General features: G+C 38.7%; 1 long non-coding RNA gene across 1 annotated transcript; it reads right to left on the reverse strand.

Moving 5' to 3' along the window:
• Positions 1-14,592: 14,592 nt before the first annotated feature.
• On the reverse strand, positions 14,593-23,572 carry LOC113012757 (uncharacterized). Its single transcript, XR_003270734.1, has 2 exons — positions 22,675-23,572; positions 14,593-18,009 (listed from the first exon to the last, which is right to left on the reverse strand). It is a non-coding gene; the product is annotated as an uncharacterized LOC113012757 (long non-coding RNA).
• Between the last annotated feature and the right edge of the window lie 295 nt (positions 23,573-23,867).

The raw sequence follows: 23,867 nt of genomic DNA on the forward strand, positions 1-23,867 counted from the left end.
TCTAAGACAGCTGGAATAGTATAAGTGGAAGCCCCCCTGTGACCCTGAATTGGATAAGTGGAAGAAAATGGAGGATACTGATTTAAGCAGTTAGTCATGTTCTTGTTCATTTTATGACTATAACTCTCTTTTTTCTTCTCTTTGACTTGTATAAATACAACAATTTTCACCAGCTTTCTGTGTTCGCCTGCCTTTTGCTGTCGAGCAATTAGTGTACAGTGGATGTCAGAGCTTTTTTGTCAAGCACAGCTGCCTCCTGTGCCCTAAAACGACTCCATGTAAGACCAAGTCAAACCAGTAAGGTTTCTGTTCTCACAAATAATCAATAAAACAGGTGAAACACAAAAGCTCTACACATTTCTGCAGGTGCATTGCTATATATAACCCCTTTAGTAATGTCACATACATATTTTATACATTGTTATTTAAATATATGTCAGAGAGTTGTAGCTCGCTGACATGATCTAATAACTTTATTAACATTAAACGCTGTTGGGTATTTATTCTTACTTGCCATCTTATAGTTTCAATGTAGACTCTTAATCTTTAAAATAGATTTAATTGAAATAACATGAGTAAAAAATGTATAAGTATATTGTATTGAATACACAACAAGTAGTGCATACATGTATCTATATGTTTAGATTATTCAGCCCTTTACTTACATAAAGAAACATAAATGAAAACCAGTTTCATATTTCTTTATAATTGGGTAAACATTTGGGGCTTTTTCTTTAACAAAGGGGGGTCACTGCAAACGGCAGAGGGATCATCATCAAAGATTGTTGACAGAAGCTGTGCAGTTTAGCCTTTAACTGAGAATGCTCTTAACCCCCAATTTTTAAAATATTTATTTTTACTGTACCTTGGAGTCTCTTTAGCTCTGTAAGTAAAATCTAGCTTTCATTATGCTTGGCTGGTAGCTTCTCTGTGTTCCCTGCCTGCAATTTATCACTTCAATCAGCCAGTTACTGTACATATTATTCCCACAGTCACAGCAATCCGACTGAATGAGGTGGGATGCAATTGGGTGATGACGTCTGGAGGAAGCTTTAGAGGCCAGTAATGAGCTGGCGTGTCAGGACTTTAATCTCATCTGGATGTAAATGTATTCTAGTACAAGTTGGCCAACTAATTTATTCATCCAAATGTAACTCCATCAATTTATTCCTCAGTGTACTATCAATGCACTGCACGAGTCTGCCTGGAGAGAAGTGTGGAGCAGGGATGCCTGATTTCTCCATGAGCTTTTGAAGTTTTTCACAGAACAGGGGAATTGGTCTTTTTTATTTAAAATGCAAGACTAAGAAGCAGCGTGGATGTGTAAATGCTTCATATTTAATATGAAAAACATGAAGCCGGGTAGGTGAGAGGCTGCCTCAGACAAAGAGAAAAGTAGTTGCGTGCCCCATGCTGGTGTTCTTGCTTTTATTCTCGTCGGCCTGTTTCCGGTATGCACTTCTCATGTTTGCAGCAGCGGTGCGTGAAACCAAGCACTCACAGTGAACCAGTCTTCAGGGTTGTGTGTGCAAGTGGTATGTGTGTGTTTACTCCTAGTGGGTTAGTTTTGTACACTGAACTTGACGGTTTTTGAAATATTAAACCTTGAAATACTTTTTTCTCAGTTCGTTGTCCTGAGGGCTGAGGGCTGAGTGTCATTTTAGACTCATAATGTCCCCGGTTCAATCTTCCTCCTGTCAGTTGGAGTGTTTGTGTGAGGAGAGAAAGAGCAGATAGAAAAGAGTGTTCAAAGTTAAAGAGGAATAGACATATTGACTGTATAATCCAAGCACCCAGGACACTGTTTGCTTTGACACTGGCTTCACAAGTAGAACAGGACCTGCTAAAAAACTTGGGTAATGTTCTTCAAAGTTGATGAATTTCCAGAAACATTACAGAAAATTGGGAATGTTCCTAAAACCTGTCTTTTGTTTTTGCAAATCCTCTCAAAATGACATCACCTTCTCCTATGGTTTCTGTTAGTCACAAGGATGCCTCATTCATTTGGGGCACAAAGAAAATCTTCTCATATTCTTTCCTGTAGGTCATACAAAATTGTTCCCCTCAGGGCTTTTAGGATACTGCGTTACAACATCCTGTACTGATGCTCCATTAAATGTTTCCAGAAAGTTCTGAATGTCTCCTGAATTGAATGATCCTGATTATCACTTATAGTACTTTGATAAAGTCTTAAACTACCCCTCATTTCTTTATGCTTTGCTTCCAATGACGTTCCCTGTAACTTTCTAAAGATGTTCTGGTCTTGAGCAGTAGTCCTGAGTCTTTCTGAAGGTCCTTAAAAGTTTTTTTCTTTGGTCATTGTCTGCGTTTTCCCTTATTTGCAGTCCAGTCCTTGTATGTGACTACTTTCAGAGGATTTTTGTTTGGTTGTTCCACTTAAGGAAGGAAAACTAAGAAACATGTCCCAGTTTTCCAGTAGTATTCAACCATAACAAAAAGTTGGTTGTGTGTGTTGTGGGCTGGTGACCTGCTTTATCTTCTGCCTCTCACAGCCCTTATAGTAATCAGGTGAAAAAGAAGAATGGTTGGAAGACTATTGCCTGTTGCTGTCTGAACCCCTAAAATATGAAGTGTCGCCACTAAAATATTGATTTTGTGTTTTCTTGCTGTCACTATGCTGTCTGGGGGCCATGATTCGATCACTATGTAGTTTCACTGGAGGGTCTAATCTTGTAGACCAGATGAATGGTAAGTGGTCTCTAAAAGGCTGTCAGAGTTGATTAAACGATAGCTCTTTGAAAAGGTCACCAACCCTGTCTGTTCACACGCATGCGCACACACAGACATAACCACGATTCCTTTCCTGTCATTCCCTCCAGTCGTGAAGATTTGCAGTGTTGACTACACCCAAGGATAAACAATGTCAACTAACTGAGCCCTGAAGTCATGGAAGTCATTCAGTAACAACAGTCTGCACAATTTTAGTGGCTTGGAAGTCGATATTTGGCATGAACTCTGCTATTCTTCAACACAGCCTGAACTTTCTTGGGTGTGCTCTTTTGTAATTTCTATATGCAGTTTTCAGGAATATTTCTCCAGGCTTCTTGAACAACATTTGAAGCTCTTCCTTGGATGTTGGCTTCCTTTTAATTCCTTCTCCGTCAAGATGATCCCACACGCTTCAATAATGCTTGGGTCCAGATTCTGGGGAGTCCAATCCATGTCTGATCTTTACCCCATAGAACGATAAAGCTGCTGCCTATCAGATGTTTTCCAGATGTTGATGCATAGTGGATCAAAAGCTGTGTTCTGTAGTTCCATCAATTTTAAAGGATCTCCAGCACCACTCACTGAAATAAAGTGCTAACCATGAAAAAGCCTCCACCGTGTTTTAGAGATGGCTGTACAATACTTGTACAATACTCTCTCCTGATGTCATCTGAACATACTGATGGTGATTTAAACCAAAACATTTCACATTTGGATTTATAAGATCTTCACCCTATAAGCTCTATTGCTACTGATTTTCAGTCCAATTCTTGGGTAATTTGGCATCCCACAGCATTCTTCCTTTCCTGAAGAATGGCTTCCATTCCACTGAAACCATTTCTGATGATGCTTTGGTAACGAGTAAATGGATAAAGTGAAGGATCAGATGCATCTTTCAGATCCTGTATGAGGTCTTTGATGGATTTTTAATGATATGACAGATACTGTTCATATCCTGTAGATCATTTCTAAACTTGTCACTTCTTCTTCTGTCCTCCATTTGTCCAATTTTCTCAAATCTTTCAAGGACATACTGCGTATCATGGTGAGATATGCCAAGTTTTCAGCTAATAGCTTTTTGGGAATCACCTTGTTGGTGCCAAAGAAATATTTTATGCCTGTCAAGCTGTGTTATCTTTGGCATTTTTCATAGATTCAAAGAAAGAAATGGAAATAAATGTTGAGTTTTTGAAACGGGGTGTTAGTATTAAAGAGCCACAAGATACTATCTAAAATTGGTTCTTTGCATACAAACAACCAACCGACAGAAGAATGTGTTTTGAGCATCTTGGCGAGTATATTTTGTAGCTACCGGTCTTTTCCTACACACCGAGAAGACAATGAGGTTTTCAGTCTCATCAGATAGATGCCACTAAATTGTTCACACAGCACCATTAAAATGAAATGTGTCATGCCACAAAAACTGTTTGTTTACAATAAATAAAAAACCTGCATAGTGATTCTCAGAAGCAATCACCAGTATCACTGAACAGACACACCCACAGCACAGGAAACCCAAGTATGTCGCATAAAAATGTCACCCAAGTGGTTAACAGAGAAGTAGATCTTCAAGCGGGCAACAGAGGAGGGCTTAAGTCTCCAAAAACTGCTAACTCCTAACACGCTAAATGTTTTAAGCTTCAGACAACTCTTATGAAGGTAAAACATTTTCTGACCCTCTTAATGTTTCAAGTGTTTACATAATGTGGTTTCATTTATAAGGCGGGATGAAGCCACGCAATAGGTGCAATTAATGATTATTAATTATTGATGTATACATGAAGATGCTAGATGTTAGCAATTAATCCCCAGAAGGTGACACATCCTCGGCCCAAGCTAATGGAAAGATTGTCACCTCTAATTTTGTCAGGGAAGTGAAATGAACACGCGTTTGGAAATGACAAACTCCAGAGGTCCTACCTCGTGTAAGACTCGTATTTGACCAGACATTTAAAGAGGAAGTGGGATGATTGCAAGGTCATGCCCATTTGTAAGCTCATTAATAAATTGCTCAGCTGGTGTTGATGGCATATTTATTAGCTGCATTAATGTTTAAATCTTTATGATGCTGCTTCTCTTGAATGTTTGATGTCTTTATTTTCATTTGAACTTTGAGAAGCATGAAGTGGTGCAGTATTAACTCAAATTATTCCTTATTCTCATTCAGCTTCACGTAATCTTGCTTAAGAATGATGTCTGATTGTGCTTAAATTTACGCTTGCATGTAGATAAAAATCTGCTTTTTTTACAATGTTAAAAAAAGCAGCCTACAAAGAAAGATGTAATTGATAATATTCCTCTATAAGTCAAGCTTTTCAGTCCCGAGTTTAAGTCCTCTAAAGCTGGTTGCATTATGCTAGTTTGTAATTTTTTAAAGTGCCTGATTATCTACAGGATGTGCTTAAATGTGGGGTTTTTACATGATTGCCTGGAAAGATGGGCAATTTCAGCCCACTTAGTGATTTTTTTTTTTTTTTTAAAGTGCCGTTAAGAGACCTAACCTCAGTTAAATCCTTTTCATGTTTCTTTCTCCAAGCATGGTCTGAGATGACAAACCCTCAGCTGTCATGGTAGATTTGTGTTGTGTCATTTCTAAAGTGCCTCCCTTAACTTTAATATTACAGGGAACACAGAATCATAAATGAGATTTGGTTCTGAGGAGAGCACCACCTTTTTAAATCAAACGCTCACCCTGGTGAATATCAATGGAGTCTGTCAACGTGCCACCAAGTGGAGTGGACACCATTACAAAGGCCTGAATACAGATCAGGCACAAAGTCAGACTTTTCTCTCTAATGATTTTTTCCCTTGGTTTTTTTTCTCTTCCAAATGGGGTCATGGTTTTATGATACCATTTTAAAAAACAAAACAAAACATGGGAGGCAAATGAATTTTTTATGCTTTTTGAGTCAAACATGTGTGTTTGAACTAAATAAAAATGACTTAAGTGTAACCAAGTCTTGCCACTAAGGTAAACAGATGATTTTACTTGCACATTTGGAGGGTCCTGCTAACTGCTGTGTCAGTTACAGGAAGATGATTTTGTCAAGACAATCTGCTGTTACCTTCTGTATCAGCTAGAGGTCAGCAGCTTGCAAACATTGGTGGGATGAAATGTTAAAATATCCTCATATGCCATTGTGCATGTAATATATGTGAACTGGAGCTTTTTACGATGTCATGCAACCAAATCTAACAGCAAAGCCATGCTTGACACTCCAATGACTTTTTGTTTTTGGAGGCTTTGTAGAGTTTCAGTTATATGTATTTTTGTATTCTAAGCACCACTAGATCACACTATTGATATTGTATGCATGTCTATTTATTATGCATGAATTTTAGAATTTTTTTCATTTTCTCTTTTTTAATGCACAAAACACATTAAATCCTTAGTGAATTAAGCTTTTCAGTGACCACCAGCAGGTGGCAGCGTGCCTCCGCTCTGAAAGAGATTTGAGTTTGGACCTAAAAATCTACCCTGGCAGCTCTTATGAAGATGTCGTCTCTGTTCTTTGGCAGTCGTCTGCATACTTGTCCCGTCTGCCTCAGAATCCCGCTTTTCTCCTCGCAGTATTGTTTTAATGCTGAACAAATCAATGTGAATGTTTTTCTGCTGAAGGTGCACGCATCCAACGAGCAAACAGCCTCTGTGACCCCATTAAAATATGACTCTGTGCCAAACTGGAGTGGACTGCTGCTGCTGCAAACACAGGGTGAGGTGTCCACTCAATTAGCAAACAGTACTCGAGCGAACAGAGTCATGATGATGATTATTAATGCTGTAACTCGTCTATTTAATCGGCTTTGCTTTATATATAAATATATACATACTTTCTGCTTTTGATGAATCAAAGGTCAGTATTTCCAATGTAGCATTTTTTTTAAGATATTATGAACTCTCTCTTCATGACATAGGAAACCCAGTGCAGAAAACCCAAGATAAATCATATGATGTGATGATGCTCATGGAAATATAGTCCAATTATGTAATTACATATGTGAGGATTGAGTTAAAGCTCAAATACAGTTGATTGCAGCATGCTTCCAAAGCCCACTGCAAACTAAAAAATGCACACTCTCATCTTTTGAGTGTTTGAAATCTGTGTTGTTTCATAAAGCAAACTCTCTAAAGAGGGCATTTTTATGTGTACTGAGAACACTATATATGTATATATATATATATATATATATATATATATATGTATATATATATATATATATATATATATATATATATATATATATATATATATATATACAAACATAAGATGCCCCTTGGATGTGCCAGAGATGTGTTATAAACAGCAGAAATGAGTGAATGTACATTCAGCAACTGCACAGCGTGTGTGTGCTACCGCAACAACTGGACTGATTGAAGTGCACTGGGGTGTGTCAGCCCTTGAATACGACTGTGTCTGGTTGGTGGGTTTTTTCTGCCTAAACCTCGCCTCCACACGGCCTTCATCATTCGGCCAAGGAGTCATCCATTCCTCTCCTCTGGGTACAAATCAGACTCAAAGTGAGAAGTACAGTAAGAGCAAAACCCATTCTGCTAAGCTTATCCAGCACAGTGTAAGTAGTTAGCAAGCATTGATTTCACACCAGATCAAATCTGTCTTGTACTTTCTGACCGTCTGCCTTCGCAGTTTAACGCTGAAGCTTAAGTGCAAAAAAACAAAAAACAGAGGCGTTCATTTGAATCTATAGTTTTCTTTTGCCCTTTCATTTATACTCAGATATTTTACTGAAGCAGTCATTTTTCCAGAGGCTCAGTGGTCTGCAGTCTATCGATCAACTCAGCAGTCTTTGTTTAGACAACAGTGACAGATACTGGGAGCTGACTCGTCCAGTCTCAGCTTGAGACAACACAGCTGCCCCCCCCCCCCCCCCCCCCCACACACACACACTTTTTCTTCTCCTATGCCCATTAAAAAACAGCTTGCTGTGATCTGTCCTTTTCAATGTAGGCATCCATTTCGGTTTTTTGGTTTTTAGGGTTTTTTTAACAGTGAAGTTTGTGTCCATGTCTCCTGTGCATTCATTTACAGTAAACAAAAACATGAGGTCAAGTTTGCTATATCTCACTGATAAAGGTCTGAATAATAATAGGCTTGTAAACAATAACATACTTTGTCTAGTCTAGCTTAGAATTTATAGCACAGTAATCTGAGATGCAGCTTGATCTCCGAAGCACAAGCGAAAATCTTTCCAAAGACTTTACAGTTGGCTAACGCCGCGCTTAGGCAGATCAGGCTGGATTTAAAAAAAAAAAAAAAGAAGAAGAAAAAAAAGGAAAAAGTTGGCTGACAGTTGACAAGAAAACTATTTAATCATGCCTCTCTCTAACACCAGATCCAGTGTAAATATTACCATAATTAATCATAGTCACTCAGCACATCACACCTGGTTGTGTGGCTGAACAGTTTTTAATAATTAACAGCCACTTTTACACAAACCTTTACATTCTTATGGACAATTCTGAATACAACTTGTGGCTAAAATGAGCAATTAACTTCTTCTAAAATGTGTTTTCTTAATACTTCAGACTGACTAAAAATATACTTATTTTAGGATACAAAACACAGGGTTAATAAAGTTTTATATTCTGCTCACTGCGTTGATCACGATGACCCACTTTGAAAGATAAGGATGACGACAAAGCGTGTGTAAAGTGAGGATCCTTGGCTGGCATCCTAAATGTAAGACAAACTGCTTTGAAGCATCTTCTCCTTCTAATGACTTTCTCTTCCGACGTCTTTGTCATCTGCTGCTAATAAAGCTGTGTGTGTGTGTGTGTGTGTGTGTGTGTGTGTGTGTGTGTGTGTGTGTGTGTGTGTGTGTGTGTGTGTGTGTGTGAGATATGAGAACTTTTAGGTTAGCAAGAGGGGTAACTAATGACATTATCCTCTCATTACTCTGCAGTAGTTGGATTTAGGAGCAAGATTATACTCATATTAAATCAAACTAAAATCTCAAAGGACATATAAATTAACTACTAACAGCAAAGATCCTGATGTCAACCTGATAGAAGACAGTTTTTTCTCAGTTATGAAGAAGCGCCATTACAGTTGTAACACAATGATTCTTTGAAATATGTGTTTACCTTTCAGCAGTCACCATGTGAGGTGTCTCTCATCTCTCTCTCATCCACTTTGTTGTTGAGACTCAGATGAGATGACTGATGGATTTCATATTTGCAGCCAGCAGCTCCAGATATAGGAAATGTCTGGAATTGGCATCACTGAGACAAAGCCTCACACATAAAATAAGTCTCCACCAGGCCAGGTTATATCACTTTTTTAAAAGAAAATATTATTTTCTCACCTAGCTATCTACAAAATATAATACAACAACATTGAAGGACAATAAAGCTCACAGGCAATGCTGCAATGCTTGCCACCAGGCAAGGCTGGCAACTGCTTGGGCCCCTAGGCCAATGGAGGGCGCCCCTGAGGGCTGACAAACGTGAAACTACAGCAGTGATAACGTGCAAAGTTTCCAATGACAGCAGGAGAGACCTGACCTCTCTAAGGGGGGGCCAGCTGACTCACTCGTATTGTAAGTGATGTGCATATTTCTGTTTAAAAAAACAAAACAAAAACGAGATAGCGATTAGTGGAACAAATTACAAATATTAAACATGGTGCTGAACAACTAAATGCTGCTACTCTGCTAACCTTAACTATGAAGGAGAGGTACTTGAATAACTTCAACTGGCAACACAGCATTTGTTTTTGGGGTTTTTTAGTTGATATTCAGTAGTTAATTCAGCTAACAGAGCACCCAACAGACTCAAAAGTTGCTGTTGAAAGCCACAAAGCTGCATCCATGTTAATTATTTGAGGCCTCCATACTAATTACACCATAAAGCTCACAGGCAATGCTGCAATGCTTGCCACCAGGCCACCCTCTTTGAAATGTGTGCAATTGCACTTTAATAATGGATCCGACCTGGTTCTACTGCTGGGAGCGCCGCGGTGAACGTCACCAGTTGATATATGTTTTACTTTTTATCTGTATTTAAAAAACACACAGGAAAAACTGAAGAAATGAAGAAAAAGAGGAGGACTTGCCATTTTAAGGGGGCTTATTTCTTTAGTGTGTTCCTTCTTGCTTATTCATCATGAGTGAAGGTGGAGTGGGTTGTCGTAATGTCGGCAGTCCGATCTCTCTGCATGTCAAAGTATCTTTGTGTAGGATACTGTACTCTGAGTTACTCTCAATGCATAAACACCAAAGTGTATATGCAAACGTTAGACAAGGTGCTTAGGTACAGAAAGAAAATACTTATGTTAATGTGTGTGTGTGTGTGAATACGCGAATGAGGCTTGTTGTGAGCAGTGTTGGGGAGTAACGGAATACATGTACCGTTGTTATGTATTTAAAATACAAGATATGAGTAACTGTATTCCGTTAATGTTGGTGACGTCAGTTACACAATGGACCCGAAGCTAGCACAACAAAGCCAGCAGAGCATGGGCATGGAATGCATTTCTTACTTGGAAATTCCAACACGACTTCACATTTAAAGAAGAAAAGGATGGGTGAAATCTGACCATTCAGTACAGACTCTGTTTGCCAGCAACCAAGCTGCTCTCAGGGTCAAGTGACTCCAACCTAAAGAAACATCTGGAAGCAAGTTCTTTTTTAAAAACTAGTTAGCCTACTGCAACTACCTTGTGGTAGCTACCTGGGTTATGTGTCACTTCAGTATCTTCGATGTACTATTGCTGTGTGATTTATTACTATTACTGAAGGCTACTCGCCACCAAGCTAACATTGTTAGCTGGCGTTAGCTGAGGTTAGTTCATAGACTGCAGACTGTTTGACTTGATGGATAGCATTAACAACCTGCTAGCTGTAAATAATCGTGCAAATCTGAAAGCAATACCAACTAGATTTTTAAATCTTAATACATGAAGTAATCCAAAGTATTTAGAATACATTACTCACATTGAGTAACTTAACCAAATATGTTACAAACTACATTTTGGTGCACGTATTCTGTGATCTGTAGTAAAATACATTTTAAAAGTTACTGTCCCAACACTGATTGTGAGAAAGTGCTTTTAGTGTGAGTTAGAGTAGGAGCTATAGCAGTATCAGTCCATTTGCCACTTACCAACTAACTTGTCCTGGCCAAGAAAGCCTCCAGCATATTGAGTTTTTTCTACAGAATAAACTCAAGATAAAAACAGCAGACTTTGTTAAGGTAGCTTGACTGTTTCCCACATGTTTTCAGTCTTCAACCTAAGACAGATTTGCTAAAGAGACTACATGTTGGGTCCACCACCAGCTTTAGCACCTTTGCATCTAATTCTTTGCAAGAATCTGCATAATTGTAGTAACTGTAGTCTAATCTACTTGAAGAAATATATCCTAGTTAGTATTTTAAAACCAATTCATTGTGTTTTGCACAACATTAAGAAAGCAAACTGCACTTAAGAAGCCTAAATCAAATTTTAATAACATACTATATCTTTCCTATCAAATATTAATTTTCTTTATTGTTTGAATTTGTAACTTTGAAACTCTTTGCTTAAGTCCTTTGAAAATCATCTTTATTGCTTTTGTACCTGGCAAAGGTTGATCAGTACAATTTAAATGAATTCCATGCAAAAAAAAAAAATAAGAAGAAAAAAGATTTGTAATCTCTGACAGTCAAGCTGAACCTGACACTTTGACACTTTCCACTCTCGAGTTTTACATTTATATCAGGATTTGTCACGGCTTTCAAGCCTGTTTCCTGATTTTGATCACAGGATTTATTTCTCTGCATGAATAAATGTGAAGAGACGCAGCTGGATATGTGCACTCTTTGTGACAAGAAATCTATATAGGGCACATCTGCTGGGGAAATCCTCTCAGAAGTCTAATTGAGGGGAGGACTGAGGCGAAGGGCAGATCCGGATCACAACATCAAAAACCCGGAGCGAACTTCGACCTGGACAGGCCGAAAAGCCACTGCTTCCTTTCCTTATTTTAATCAACGATTTGGAGGTCACCTTTGTACTTGAAATCAGTATGACTCGGGTCCTTTTTTTCTTGTCTCTTCTCAGTTTGGATTTGACTCTGATGCAGATAAAAAGTATACCGTGTCAAGATATATCATTTCCACCTGAAGTTCCCCCCCAGATGTCCCACTTTTATTTCCACAGTCTTCAATACATTTCTAGAAATATTTCATTTAGGTGCTATTTTTTTTAACCGTCATGCTTATTCTTCTCTCTCTCAGACGGTTTCACATTCAGTTAGTGATTTCATACATTTTCCAGAATCATTTTTGACAACCCCAAAGAATTTGCAATTGTGTGCATCCAGCTGTTGGCACTACATGTGTCATGGAAAGGGGAATAACAGTGACAGTGGTATTAAGCATTAACCATCACAGGCGAGGTAATGTTTCTGCTCCCAGTTACAGATTCCTATTTGGTACCTGTCTCTTAGCTGACATGCCTGAGAGGCGACTGTCACAAAAGTGAAGCAGGATCAGCTCTGTTTTTATGTTTTCTATCCAAAATCATATCAGGTGACATCTAAGAATTAACATCAGGATTTTTTTTAATCAATCACTAAATCCATTTATAGGTGGATGTGGATCTGTAGGTTGTATTTAAGAAGAAAATAACCATTATTATTTATTCAGAGTATCATTTTTTCCCTTTTTCCAGTTGTGCAAAATTATGAACTTGTATTAAAAAAATATATGTGATTTGTTGATAGGATTTGTGGAAGAAAGTTACTGAGATATTCTGGAAACCATGCTCTGTAAAGTGGCATTAAATATTAATGTGTGCTGCTGCCACAGGTTGAATTCCTTTTTGAGTAACAACAGAAGCAGCCTGACATCGTCAGGCGTGAGTATGTCGTGTTGATTCGGTGTGGCTCGTGTGCTGGTTGGCGTAATCGTCCGCGAAGCTTCTGCAAAACCATCAAAACAGTGTCAGCTCAGCTAGATAGAGATGGGACAATCTGCTCGGTTGAATCATCCATCTGGGATGCGCCACAATCCTGCACATTGTTCGCCAATCATCGTTCAGATACAGAGGACTGTGGTTGTTCCTGAATCCAGGTGAAACAATAGCTTAGAGCAGGCTTCTCGGCATGTGTGAATTTAAGCAGCTGGGGTTCCTCAAACAGCACAGTTCTCGCTTGGTTCATTGCCTAATCCATTATATTTAAAGAAAAAGCAAAGTCAAGCTGATTTTAGTCCCATTTTTCCCTGCAACAGGATTATTCCACTGTGTTACTTGTCATAGAGCACTCTTAATGGAGTGGAAAATTATTTTGACACGACTCTCTGCATGTGACCCAAAAGATACAAACTAAAAGGAGATGAAATAAAAATAAATTTGTTTAGAGGAATATGGTTTCTATGTCTTTGTCCTGCTAGTTCTGTGCTCTCTCCATTTTTCTCCATCTTTCAGATTGATTTGCAGCCGGACGGATGTACGTCTCGTAGGATGTAACGCTGTAGACTCATAAAGATTTAGTTTTCTCATCCATCTCCTTCTTCGAGGTTCTGTTGAAATCTCACAAAGCTGTCAAATGAAAAGATTATAGATGGTAAAATATATTTTTCAGTGTTGGTAAGTGAGGGGTTTCTCTCTCTGTGAGACAGAAAAGAAGTATTTTTTTAAAAGAAAGGTCTTAAGAAAGAGTTCTTCAGGCTTTCTGAAGGTTAGTTTTATTTTACATTGGCTACCAATGCTAGACACTTAGCCCTGTCCTATCAATCACTCAAGCAGAAATGCAACCTGCCCTTCAGTTGATCTGTCTACTCTTTACTGAAACCTCATCAGAAATGTTCTCAGTGGAAGGTTGGTGTTCAGAAAGCCATTCTTAAGGAAGGGAAACACAGAGAAAAGACTGATGCACGCCAGATTACACAAGAACTGACATCAGGTCTTATGGAGTGATGAGTCCAGATGTTGATTTGGTTCAAACTGTCATTAATATGTACGGTGGAGGTCAGGAGACAGGCACAACAGTGTCTACAGCCATCTACAAAACACGGTGGAGGCTCTGTTATGATTTGTGCGACGTTTCAGTGAGTGCTGTTGGAGAGCTTGTTAAAACTGATGGAATTATGAACACAGAAAAGTAAATTGTCCGATTTTCAGCCACTATGCAATATTATTTTGAATGGTAAATGGCCTGTATTTATATAGCGCCTTACTAGTCCCTAAGGACCCCAAAGCGCTTTACATATCCAGTCATCCACCCATTCACACACACATTCACACACTGGTGATGGCAAGCTACATTGTAACCACAGCCACCCTGGGGCGCACTGACAGAGGCGAGGCTGCCGGACACTGGCGCCACCGGGCCCTCTGATCAGGTGAAAGCAGCTGATCTGATGTTTTCAGCAAACACACTGCCAATGCAGTAAAAGCATACCAGATAAACACACAGTTGAACACTGTCAGTCATGGATTGGCCTCCCCAAAGCCTGGACCTCAACATTATTGGAAGAGTGTGGGAACATCTTGACATAGAACAAAACAAAAGGCAGCCAAAGTCCAAAAAAAAAGCTTTGAATGTCCTTCAAGAAGCCTTTTTAGAGGTTATTAGAATGGTGTATATTTTTTATCTCTATAGCCTCTGTTTCTGTGTACATTTACTCATATTTCAGTAATTTCCCGCACAAGTTCCTGTTCCTGTTTCCTAGCAAAATTTAAAGAAATCGGGGGTGGCTTGAGAATTTTGCACAGTATCGTACCTATATATTATTTAATATATTGACAGGATCTTTCAGAATTGATGGATATCATGTTTAATGAATGAAGCTGCTTATACCTGAATATTTAACCACGGATCCTTATCCCTCTGCATTAAGATTATACGACCTGATGCAACCACTTTTAGATGTATTTATTTAATATTTGTTAACAAAACTGCAGGCTGAAAAACTGTTAACCCTTCCATTTGTCACCCACAAGAGACTTTACAGTGACTTTAAATAGATTTTGCATACACACAAATAAATCATAAGGATACATCGGGTTACATAGCTTTAGGAAAGATAAATAAACAATAAGAATAAGAGAAATAATCAACTTTAACATCAAATATAAATACATTCATAAGACTCTTCCGTGTGCTTACTAAGCTTTCATTTTAAAACCTTTCTGTGAAACAAAGGAGCCCCTCAGCCCAGACAAACAATGACTGGCATCGCTAACTATGCTATGTGGAAATCCAGTCCCATCAGGATACATGTTTTTCTGCAAACCTCTTCCACTCATCTGGCTGTATGACAGGCGATCTATTTTTCTTTCCTTCACCTCTCCACTGGTGAGGTCGAGACATTTCATCTCAGGCACTTTCTGAAATCAAGAGGTTGTTGACTGAAGAGCACAAACATGACATTTTTTCACATAATATAGCCTCCTGTCTACCCTTACATTCTCTACAAACTGTACATCGTTATTTGGAGGCCTTTTCTCATCTCTTATATCTAGTTTTATTAGAAGAATAGTGCAACACTTTGGGAACTTACTAGTTTTCTTGCTGGAAGTTTCATAAGAAGATCAATATCACTTACATGTCTGACAGCTACAGCCAGCATCCAGTCATTTTAGCATTAAGATTGGAAGCACAGGAAAAAAGTACCTACCATTGCCTCTAAAACAAAATGTTTTTCTCAAATATTTATCTCCCTCCTTCAACGCAAATATAAAGAAAAATTCTTGAATTTCAGTGCTTCTTAAATTAGGATGTTACAGAAAGTCACTTTTACCTCAAACTGTCACATAACCTGACCTGATTTGATTTGTACAAGCTGGACCAGATCAGTCAGACTCACAAATGTGGAAAAAAGAAGAAAAAAAACTTGACACACTTTCTTCTCATGTTTAAGTGCAAAATGTTTCTTAATTCCAGTCCTGGGTCAAGTAGAATTAATCGGTTTTTGTCCAGTGTGTCTGACAATAAGCCTGTCTCACGAACATTATGGTTATATGTTAATATCATTTTTTTTAATGAGTGAAGCACTGCAGGAATGTTCAGTCAGCATAAGGAAGTCGACATAGACAACAGGACCCAAATTGGACCGCGACACCACAGCCTGGGGTTTACATTCTTATTCAGCCTTACTGGCTGACTGCGGGCTGTGTCACTGTTTTCGTTCAGTGGTAAGAATCAGAAGATTTTAAACATGAAACATCAAAAGTGTTGACACAGAGTGCCAAAACAGCAGTCTAACAATTTTGTAGCTGGTGCATTTATATATACTTTTCCAAAGCCAAATATTTTTGGGAAAAATTAAATATGCTGTCACTACACGTGTTACACTTAAGTTCATTATCAACATTGTTGTGTCATGCTTAAAGAAGATTCTTTTTGTCTGGGACCGCCTCATCTTTGAGTTTGCGTATATAAATAGTCATAGGCAATGCTGGAGGTGAAGGTGGGTTGCCAAGATGCTTGGAGGTGCACAGCAAATGCATGCATGCTAAAGCAGCTTGAACTAACTTTTTCAATTGGATGTGCAGCTGACCTCAACTTTGTGTAAACCTAAACTAAACCACTTGTTCAATAAATAAAGAGCATTTCCTAAATATTTAAAAAGAAAACTTAAGTCAGTCAGCAACACACTCCCTTCTTGTTGAAATTTAGTTGTATGTAAATGTAATTTCTAGCTGACATGGTTGCTCTCAGATGGAACGAGGCCTTAAAATAGACACAGTGTTAGTTTAGTCAGTGTAAGAAAAAGAATCATACCAAAAGCTAATCTAAAGGTTCTTGCCGTCATGTAAATTTCCTATGATTCACAGTACTGTCCAGTGTCGTCCTCTGAAAATGGACACAAATGACTCAAGGTAAGCTGTTTGGCCCAGGTCTGGAAATATCTTGTAGTAATCATGTTGGTTAAGACAAGAGTAGGATGCTTTTATAAAAATTACCGCCAATAAACCCATAAAATACGAACATTATATGTATGTACAACAAGGGTTTCACAAAGTCTTTTTAACCTGATAAACACTGCGGAAATAGACATTTCCTCATGTTTTAAGGCAAACAGTAATCATGGACAAGTTCTGATTTAGTGATGCACGAACTGAGAGCCCAAGCTGTCGCTTTCCCTTTTCTACTTTGAAGAGTGAGCTTTTTATAGTAATAAGTAACATAAAGATTATGAAACATTTTGTACATGTTGACAAATTTATGAAAGGCTTTATGAAGTTTCAAAGCTGCATCTGATTGAGTAAAATATGCTTCTCGGTTCTTCTTTTTCTATATGGATGGCCTTTAAAGGTGGAAGTGATAAATTAAACACTTACAGGATAACGACGTTGCTTTTAACTAATTTAAGTAACAATTTAAGTATTCTTCCGTGGTTTAATGTTCGGTACAATGTCAAGTGTAACCATTATGGATTCATTTCAGCACATTAAACTGATATTATACCATTTATAGACTCAGTTTTGACCTGTAAATGTACAAGCATACAACCTAAAACTCTGCATGTATTTAAATTTCAGGAATAATAGTCTCCGTAAATGTCGTCCGGTCAATACTTTGCAAACACTGGTGACAAATACAGTCTTAAAGTGAACATTAAATCAATCAGAATAACATTTTCTTCCTTTTGTCTGTTAAAATCTCATAGAAATGGAAATTTGTTGTGTTAAAAAAAAAAAACAGCAAACCAAAACCTAATTTTTACTTACAATTTGAACTGTTATCCCATGGATGTAAAACAGAACAATAAATCATAATTCATTTAATAAAAGCATTTGTAAAGTATTATTCAAAAATGTCCACTCTTCCTGCTGTTTTAAGTCCACGTGTTAGTGAAAGCTCTCATCTTTTCAGTCTCTCGACTTTGCTTCATGCATTTATATACAAGTCAAAATGACCAGAAATTCTGGATAATTTTACCTGTAAAGGGAGAGGAACAAGCCAGTTTCTTATAGTCTCAGCTGTTTGAAGTGATGCAGGACTGGTGCCATATGGCAACAGCACAGTTCAGCCTCTTCCTCTCTCCATCCATCTTTTTCTCCTTTTCAGTCAACATAGTGTTGCTGAAGCAGCTCAGATGTGCTCTGCTGTGTCCACTAATGAAGCACAATAAGAGTTCAAGACCTACAAGGTGGTGTAGATGTAGACAAAAATGATGACGACCAAGTTGAGAATGGTCCCAATGATTCCCAGCATGGCCAAGATGGTCTCCTCCTTACTTTCCTTGTCTTGGATTCCCTTTTCCTCATCACTGTAGAGAGTGTTTACCATTTTCCCTGGAAAAGCCTGCAGTTTTCTTCTCAGACCAGTCTGGAGCAGGCAGATAAGGAGAAAAGACAAACACAATCCATGTTTTAGTTAATGCAATTGGTTATTCATTTTCCTTGAATAGGGTCCTTGCACAGTGTGTGGTGGACAGTGATAATGGCAATAAAACAGGAAATCTAGTCTTCTGCTGGTGAGGTGTTTGCTTAGGCACCAATAATTTACAATCATTGAAAAACAGAAAGTAAACAAACACCATTCTCCTGTATGCTTTCTCTTTAATACATTAAAAAAGGCTGGAAAGCTAATAACGTCAGATTTTAGTGATAAATAATACAATGGAGGGAAGTAGCTGGAACATTTTAGCTTTAAAGAAAAACAACAAAAAGCAGAATGATTTATCTATAATATGTTTTCTTTTGAATGATCTGGATTTTGAATGCTGTCGGGAAATCACAAAAACAAGTACATACAAATAGTTTAGAAATCTGTCAAAAGAAAACTGTTTGAAATTCAAAGTCATGTTGTTATTAACTCGGCAAATAACAAAATGATTTTGCATTCGTACACGCAAATTTGGACACTGGACAAGCATAACATTCAACCAATTAAACTAAGTTTTCTATTCAGGGCTGTAAGTATAGAACTTTAATTTGGCATCGTAATCAAAAAAGTAATTATAATTTTTACTATTTTTTTTTTACTTTTTTGTAAAACAATATGTTTTAAATGTCATGGATAACCACAGTAATTATATAAAACTCATAATTACTATAAAGACCTTCTGCATATTGGTGGGTTAACCATTACACAAACATTAAAAATGACTTTGGTAATTTCCAATGCTGTTAAATTTGGACAGCTGTGATAAGCCTTACATTGGGGATATTTTAATGAATTTGCTAAGTACTATATATATATATATATATATATATACATATTTTGCAGGTTATTCCAATATGGTGAGATGTTCTTCAAATCTGTGTACAAAAATAACGCAGTTTCGGTACATTTAGTACACAATGCTTTATCCATTTTACAGATATTATTAATGTACTATGAAACATGAATTCAATAGAGGACGGGGGAATTTTACCATAAATAAAATACTAGCTGCTTTGTTCATTGCTAACATCTGGTTAAACCCTTTGTTTGGCTCGTCTTTGAAGCCTAGTGAGTGAAAACAAAAAGACAGCAGATATTTCTGCACTAGCCTCTATTCAGCAGTGGTACTTCTTCAACACTGGGACTGCTCTCAAACAAGTTCTGAGTGTGCTAGCGCTCTCAAGTGTGAGTTTTTAGTGTGTGTGTGTGTGTCGATTTGTGTAGCCTAGGGTGCAGTATTAGATACTAGCAGTATGTTTTTAGCCCGTAGGCGCAGCAGCTTGTGCAACTTGGCATCCAAGCTCCTTTTGCGGGTCAGTGGGTTTTATATGTCAAATAACAACAGAAAAGCATGTAACCTAACTAAAAATAAACCTTCTAACAGGAAGCTGTTCCTCTAAGTAAAAAAGCTTTGATGCTCAATAAACTCAATGTTTCTGACTTCCAGAAGGTAGAGGTTACCTAAAGTTCAACCAAGGTACACAGTGTACCTCGTTGGCTTATGGTCTTTTTTGAAAAGGAACAGACTTGCAATATTAAATACAGGCCTGAATAAACCTTTATTATTTGTGTGTGGTAGCACTTCCTATTTGGATCAAAGCACACTGCCAAAGCAAGACATCAGATTAGATTTACATTGCATTTACGTTTGCATGTTTATTGCTTTTTGTGCTTGAGAAAAAACAAATTCACAGCATCCATGTTAGCAGATATTTATACTTTTGACTGCCATCAACTTCGTCAAATAAGAGGTCATTTGGTGATCGCAATGGTTGGTGTTTATTCGTTGGGTTGAATCAGTTTTACTTTCTGTATACTTGCAATCCAGATTGTCTTTTTTTTCTTCAGATTAATCCAAGTTCACACAGAAGTTTTACTAAAGTTAATCACTTATAATCCACAACTATTATGGCTAAATTACAGAGTTTGTTTTCCTCTAAAAAGAATTTATGTGTCCTCTTAAAGGAACTTTGGACAAAGAAGGTTTTATATCAGTGTTGTAAGCACTGTCCTTTTTTCTCTGACTTGCATTCTGTGACGGTTTGGCTGAGGAAAAAAAAGACCTTGGCAGAAATCATCACCTGCCAGGAATCACTTACACTATGTCAAAGTCTGTAAGGCTGATGTACTACAAAGAGAGGGAAGCCGAGGGAGATTAAACTGGGTTGATTACAGTAAGATAAAGTCAGATTTTTTCATTTTAAGAGGTTCAATTCAGTGTACTTGCTACTGTAAAAAAGTTGGATTTTATGGACCAAAGAAGTATGCATGAATGATGTGGTTTTTTTGTGGGGGTTTTTTATTGGGGGGGGGGGGGGGGGGGGGTACTGTATGTAAGGATTACCTGTGGGGGGGGGGGGGGGGGGGGGTTAAAATGCCTTTCATAAAGTAAATGTCACATGACGTTTGCTGCAGGACTTTTTATAAGACCATCAAAATGATTGTCTTTTCTAAAGCAGAACATCCCACATGGATACTCTGAATTGCTGCAATCATCCACACACTGTACAGTCTGCTCTTGACGTACATAAAAATACGTCATGCTCGGTTTCTATGTTAAATTCATCCTCCTCCCCTGACCTGTTACAATGGGATTTGATTGCCTCTCCCGGGGAGCACTATAAACGGGGCTTCCCTCAACCTGAAAGGAGATCTTTGTGTGGCGCGCTGGATGTGCCCTCATGCATAAAGAAGCCTGCTCGCTACTGATATAAACATTCTCAGCAAAAAAAAAAAAAAAAAACAGGAGAGAAATGTGCCTGAGGATGATGAGGGAGAAGAAAGGGGAGGCAGATGAGGTGGTCGTGGAAGTGGTGGTGAGTACGAGGTTCCAGGCTCTGCCAAAACCTGTGTATTAAGTAAAGAGCTTCACCGAAAGGTACAGCTGTGCATAGCGCAGCAAAACCCTCTGGATGCCTTCCAGTGAATCCTCATTCAACAGCTCCAGTCTGTACAGCCAACAACCGAGAGCATTCTGTTTCAAGAGGCAGCCGGTGCTGGCATCGTGCGATGTGCTATAATCATTAACTGCCCATAATGACTTCCTCTGTCTGTTTAACACTAAGGCCGGGCAGTGTGTTTTAGAGCTCTATCATTCAGAACAAGCATGAAACAGAAGTCATTAACAGTATACACGTGCTGAGGTTAATATATCAAAATGAGAGATTATCATCTGGATCAGTTTCTAATTCTCTTGATTATTTTTGACTGTGCACTAAGGCGCAGGGCATTCAATATTTCAGAGTTGATTTCTATTCTTATACTCAAGCTTGTTTTATGTGATTATAAAATGTTAACGTCTTCACTTTTGTCTCTGTAATTAATCCGAGCAGGTCTGTCACTGGCAGGGCCACTTAAGGTCCCGACATTATCCAACGTTATAAAAGCAGCATCTCTGGATCAACAAATTTTCCTTCAAAATTTGAAGCATCATTTTGGGAGTTTTTTTTTCTTTTTCATAGCAAACTCAAACCTTGCTCTTCAGTCGTGCACATCCAGATACCCAGTCGTATAGAAAGAACAGACAGACACACAGACAGGAACAGAAAGAGGGAAAATAGCAAGAATCCATACCTGGGACAATAAATCTGGACGCTCCTGCTACACCTAACGGAAGCTAACATCCTCAGATTAGATCAGTCAAGAGTAAAACCTTTTACCACTTGAATAATCCCGAGCATGTCAAACAACTCCAGATGCTAACCGAGTCTGACAGGCAGAGTCGCTTTTGGCATTGTTTTAAAATGGAATTAAATCAAACGGCTCCCAGCCCCTCCCGAGTGTGTATGTATACACACGCACGCACACACGCGCGCATACATGGGTTTGACACCCATCACACGCTGACAAAAAACACAAAAACTAATGAGCGTCACGTAGAGAACAAAAACTGTTCAACAGCGAATGAATGTAGACCAATCAAGAAAGAGGAAGAGTGACAGAGAAAGAAAATCAGATGAAATAGTTTCTCAAGTGAGCGTGACCCATTTTCCGTAACCTGTACTCATTGTTTTGTGAGTGAGAAGAAATTGGCAGGCCTATTTTTGAACTGACAACATTTAAATTTGCTTTTTTTCCCTTTTTTTTTTTATTTCACGCACTCAGGAAGTCACATACCAAAGTGAGAAACAGGAAAGTTTCTGCGTTTTCATGGCTTGTTATGTAATTGGCCTCTCCATACCATGCTTTGAAAAGCTGGAATGCTTTATTTTGTAATTATTTTTAAAAATGTAAAGATTTTTTTTTACCTCTTTAACCCATTTATTAAATATTTAAACTTGATAACATTATAGATGAGGTGCAACTCCGAAGCTATTAACTATTAAGGTGATTTTTCATAGCAAAGGCACAGAGACAAAAAGACAATAGTTCAATTGTTATTCAAGATTCAAGGGGTCTCTGGTACCCTTAGTCAATATTTCATGCAAAGAACTCTGAGCCTGTAAATATCTAACATTTATAAAGAATATATCATGCTGCATACTAAATTCCTAGCCATGCACTGTTGTGGAGTAACTGCAGTGAAATTGTTTGTAGACAGCTTCCAGATGTAAATCCTTTTGAGTTTAATGGTTTAGAATGAGAGTGGAACTGCAGCAGACTTACCTTGCAAAGCATCAGGAATAACATAGCATTGGACATGCTGGAAGGGGATGCCTTCCCGTAGTGCACAGACATCCCTGGCCACTAAGGTGAAAGTCGACCCCTCTCATCCTTCTGCTGTTGGGGGTGGAAGCGGTGGACGGGATCCAGAGACTGCTGGCTTGCCTTCCAGGCGGTCCAATTTTAGGGCTCTCTTTAGATGTCGTCTCCTCGAGCGCTGCAGCGTCTCCTCTCCAAATTTCATCTCACTAGTGTGGCCAAGTTCTAGCTGCTGTCACTTTCTCCTCCTCAGCCTTGTGAGAGCTGAAAGTGTGCTGCCCACCTCCTCTCCGCTCTTCCTCCTCTTTCCCGTCTGTTTGCCTCCCCACCTCTGCTTCTCTCTTCTCCTCTTGTTCTTCTTCTTCTTCTTGTCTGTGTGAAGGGATGATGTCAAGTTGAAGAATGGAGTCAGTTGATGGGCAGGATGGGGGTGGGGGGTAACAAAGCTGTTTCATGCGAATATTTCCATCCTCCTTTGTCTTTAATCCGCAAAGCTTACAAAAAAAGAGAGATTTTCGGGCTTGTCTCTCCTTCCAAGACAACCTGTCAACCCTTATTAAAAGCTCATCTTCTCAAGAAAACTTTTACTGCTCAGCGGCATAAGATATGTTTAGCAGACACCTTGGCTTTTACATGATTCATACAAAAATTTAAAAGAAGGATTTTTTTAAAAAGCACCCCCGCTAAAGTGGTGGAAGCCCCTGTTAGCTCTACATGATGTGCAACCTAATATACCTTTTCTCCTGCTACGGCGGCTGTGTGTGTTTCCCCAACTAACTGAGCAGAGCGTGAACGTTGGACGGCTATAAGAAAGAGACAGAGGGAGGGGGTAGGGGGTGGTGAGAGGGAACCAGTCGCCTCACACTGACGCTGTCGTGGCTGCTTTCGCTCCACAGGCAAGAGGTATCCCCTGCTCCTTTCCCATCGCACATATTAATGTAGCCACGGTTGCTCGGCAACCGACTCAGGGGAGTCACACACCGCCTGACGACAAGTAGCGTTTGTGACAGGGGCCGTGATGAGGGGTAAGGGTCTCCTCCAGTGTGTTTTGGGGAGAAATTTCTGTGTGCATGTGTGTAGAGTGTGCTGTGTAAAATAAAGAAAGCTGGCCAGCGGTCGGCGTGTGTGTCAAGCGATTATTTTCTGTGTTTTGTGTG

Source organism: Astatotilapia calliptera, chromosome 19 (genome assembly GCF_900246225.1).
Source record: "Astatotilapia calliptera chromosome 19, fAstCal1.2, whole genome shotgun sequence".
Taxonomy (NCBI): domain Eukaryota; kingdom Metazoa; phylum Chordata; class Actinopteri; order Cichliformes; family Cichlidae; genus Astatotilapia; species Astatotilapia calliptera.